The sequence below is a fragment of the Terrapene carolina genome, unplaced genomic scaffold, assembly GCF_002925995.2.
Source record: "Terrapene carolina triunguis isolate 2854851 unplaced genomic scaffold, T_m_triunguis-2.0 Scaffold195, whole genome shotgun sequence".
Taxonomy (NCBI): domain Eukaryota; kingdom Metazoa; phylum Chordata; order Testudines; family Emydidae; genus Terrapene; species Terrapene triunguis.
In genome coordinates this window covers 705,195-708,955 of record NW_020664546.1, presented here as the reverse complement: position 1 = coordinate 708,955, position 3,761 = coordinate 705,195, and the positions used below count along the sequence as shown (strand labels likewise).

General features: G+C 41.5%; 1 protein-coding gene across 1 annotated transcript in view; it reads right to left on the bottom strand.

Moving 5' to 3' along the window:
- Window positions 1-3,761, bottom strand: part of LMOD1 (leiomodin 1) — a 16,769-nt gene that overhangs the window by 3,350 nt on the left and 9,658 nt on the right. The window lies entirely within an intron of this gene.

Genomic DNA, 3,761 nt, shown 5'->3' with positions numbered 1-3,761 from the left:
TTTCTTTGGTGCTGCACTCTTCTCTTCTTCCTTTCTGTCCTTTCCTATGAGTTTTTTGTCAATGGTCTTGTCTTTGTCCTTGGGGGCCTTTTCTCCTTTGGGTTTTTCATTGCATTTACTCTCTAATTCTTCCTTTCCTTTGTAACTTGTTTTCTGAGCACATTCTCCTTTGTTACGTTCTTTTCCCAGATCAAAGTCTCGTTTCCTGACAAGGTCTTGGGAACGAACTTCCTTGCCCTTTCCTTCCAGGTTCCTGGGATCTCTCTTCCTCTCTGCTGGCGTCCCTTCCTAATGAGAAAGAAAATTAGAGAAAGAAACAACAAACTATTAGATACAACTCTGTGATGTTATCTGATTAAAATATGACCATATAGATCATTGTTGCAACCACTATATTTGCAGCAAATATTGTACAAAGATTGTCGAGTGAGGTGTCTATGAAAAGGTCATGATTTGCTGGTTATGATTATGCAATTTGTATGCATGTGTCATTTTTGTATGTGAAGTTATAAGTATTGGCTCTATACTTGGATTTCAAATGTTTGCTCCTGGGGGAACACCCACAAAGTAATTAGCCAGCACATCTTGGAGGGACTATTCAAATTGAGTAACCCATCGAAAGAACATTTAACTGACAATGGACCATGGGAGATGCCCATCTATACTTAATGGAATGTCCTGCTATGACTAGGCGAAATGCATGGACATGTGACTTCCCTGTGTAACCCCAAACTCCATCTTGTTGCTGTGATTTTCCACAGTAAAAACAATGGGATGCCCTCCACATGGCAAAAGCTATAAAAGGCCTGGAAACACCTCCATTTGGTCTTCAATCCTGCTTCTTACCTCTGGAGGAGCTTTGTTACAAACTGAAGCTCTGAACAATGGACTGAATGACTCATCCAAGCTGTGGATGTACTCCAGAGACTTGATTTGAACCTGCAGTTTATTCCATCACTGCTACAAGCCTGAACCAAGAACTTTGCCATTACTGTATGTAATTGATTCCATTTAACCAATTTTAACTCTCACCTTTCTTTCTTTCTTTCTTTCTTTCTTTTTATAAATAAACCTTTAGATTTTAGTTAATAAGAATTGGAAGTAGCATATATTTGGGTAAGGTCTGAAACATTCATTAACCTGGGAGGTAATGTGTCCGATCCTTTGGGATTGGTAGAACATTTCTTTTATATGATGAAATAAGATTTACAGAAATTTTCATCATATTTGACATGGGTACCTGGATGGAGGCCTGAGGCTGGATCACTTTAAGGGAACTGTGTTGTTAAGACTTCTGAGTAATCAGTGAGGTAATAAAGAAGCTGTTTTATGCTTGCTTGGTAAATCTAGGTATTGGAATATCCACCAGCTTTATGGGGATTGTCTGCCCCATTCTTTGCAGTTCACCCTAGTTGAGTGACCACAGCTGGCTCCCCACTAAGCCCCCGATCACAAACTCCCATAACTGTCTAGCAAATATAACAGAGTAACTGGGTAGCATTCTGTTTCTGTTATTTACTATAATGTCAGTGCTGCTTAATGCAAAACAGTTATAAATTCTGTTGCTATTCAGGTTTTTCAAAGGTAGATTAATAACTCTCGGTATTAATCTGAGTCTCCACAGTATACAATACACATCCAAACACACTAATCAGGCATTGTATGATACATGTGGTATGTTGGTAGCTCATGAAAAGAACAGAAGCCTTGCCAGACTAGATCAGACCCAGGATCCATCTAGCCCAGTACCCTGTTTTGGACAATGGTCAGCACCAGATGCTTCAGAGAAAGGTACAGGAAACCTCCAGTAGCAGATGTGGGATAATCCATCCCCCACGACAGTCTCATCCTAATCCCTACTTGTTAGAAATTAACAAAATAAAGCAGTGGCTGAAATGGGACTCGATTAATAAATATTTAAAGGAGGGTAATATAATTAATTAATGGAAGCCACTGGCATGAAGACTGAAGTGCTCAACATCAAGACAAAAATCAAACTTGTTTTTTTGAACATAGATGGAATGTACGAAACAGGGAAGCTAGCTCAGGTCACAGCAAAGATGAGACACTACAGTTTACACATCCTGGGTGTCAGCGAGAGCAGATGGATGGGATCAGGAAGACTAACAATAGCCTCGGGAGAAACTTTGCTGTATTCTGCACGGGATGATGAACAACACCATGAGGATGTTGCTACCCTTTTGAAGAAGGGAGTGGAGTGGTCCCTGCTTGAATGGAAGTCCATCAGCAGCAGATTTATGAGAGCCAAACTGAAAGGGAAACACAATAATATCACCCTCATCCAGTGCTATGCTCCGACAAATGACAGTGATGAAGAAGCAAAGGACAAATTCTACCTTACACTACAGGCGGAGTTAGAGAAAGTACCACGCCACAACCTAACTATCATCATGGGAGACCTAAATGCCAAAGTTGGTAAGGACAACACAAACAATGCCAGAGCAATGGGAAGACATGGGTGTGGCACCATGAATGAAAACGGAGAGAGACTTGTTGATCTCTGCAATATGATCGACCCAGTCATCGGCGGAACCCTATTTCAACATTGTGAAATTCACAAGCTGACATGGTGTTCTCCAAATGGCAGAGATAAGAACCAGATTGACCATATGATGATCAATGGCAAATGGCGACGCTCACTGACAGATGTGAAAGTGAGAAGGGGTGCAGATGTTGGCAGCGACCACCACCTTGTGACAGCCTCCATCAAGCTAAAACTGAGAAGTGTGGGTCCACCAAACAAGGGACATAGACGTTATCACGTTAACAAGTTAAAGGTCCCTGAAATACAGAAAGCCTTCGTTTTGCAGTTAAAGAACAGGCTACAGGCACTTGCAGACAATGAAGAGGAGGGGAACACAGATAAGGGGATCAACAAGAAGTGAGACAAAATAATAACAATCTATAAACAGAGCAGTGAAGCTTGTCTAGGCTACAAGCAGAAGAGAAGGAAGGAATTGATTACACCCAGCACATGGAACGCCATAGAAACCAGACGAGCTCTGAAGAAAAAAGTTTTAGACACAAAATCCCAGAAGCTAAAGGACAAATACCACAAGCAGTACAGCGGGGCACACTGGGAGGTCAAACACCTTGTGAAAGTGGACAAACGACATTATATTGATAAACTGGCAACACAAGCAGAGGATGCAGCTACCCGTGGTGAACAAGGAACTGTCTAAAAAAATGATGCAACTTATCAGTGCAAACGGCAGACACCAACAAACACACTCATCAAGGACAAACAAGGCCACCCACTGACAACAGAAAAAGAACAAGAAATATGCTGGACAGAGCACTTCAAAGAATTGCTGAACAGGGAGCCACCTAAAGAGGAAGCAAACATCTGGAAGGCAGAAGAAGATCTTGATATCAACACAGACACTCCAACTAAGGAAGAGATCGTCCATGCCATCAAATCCTTAAAAAATGGGAAAGCTCCTGGCAAGGACAACTTGAATGCAGAATTGTTCAAGGTAAATCCTGAGTTAGTAGCATCTATCCTGGCCCCTCTATTCACATCAGGCTGGGAAAGGGAAAAAGTGGCAGATGAGTGGACCAATGGGGTTATAGTGAAGATACCACAGAAAGATGCTCTCAGTGATTGTAATAACAGGCATGGTATCACATTTTTATCTGTGCCAAGCAAGATATTGTGTAAGATCATAGTCCAGTGTCTATCAGAGACAGTTAATAGCATTCTCAGAAAAGAGAAAGACGGTTTTTGGAAAGGGTGGATG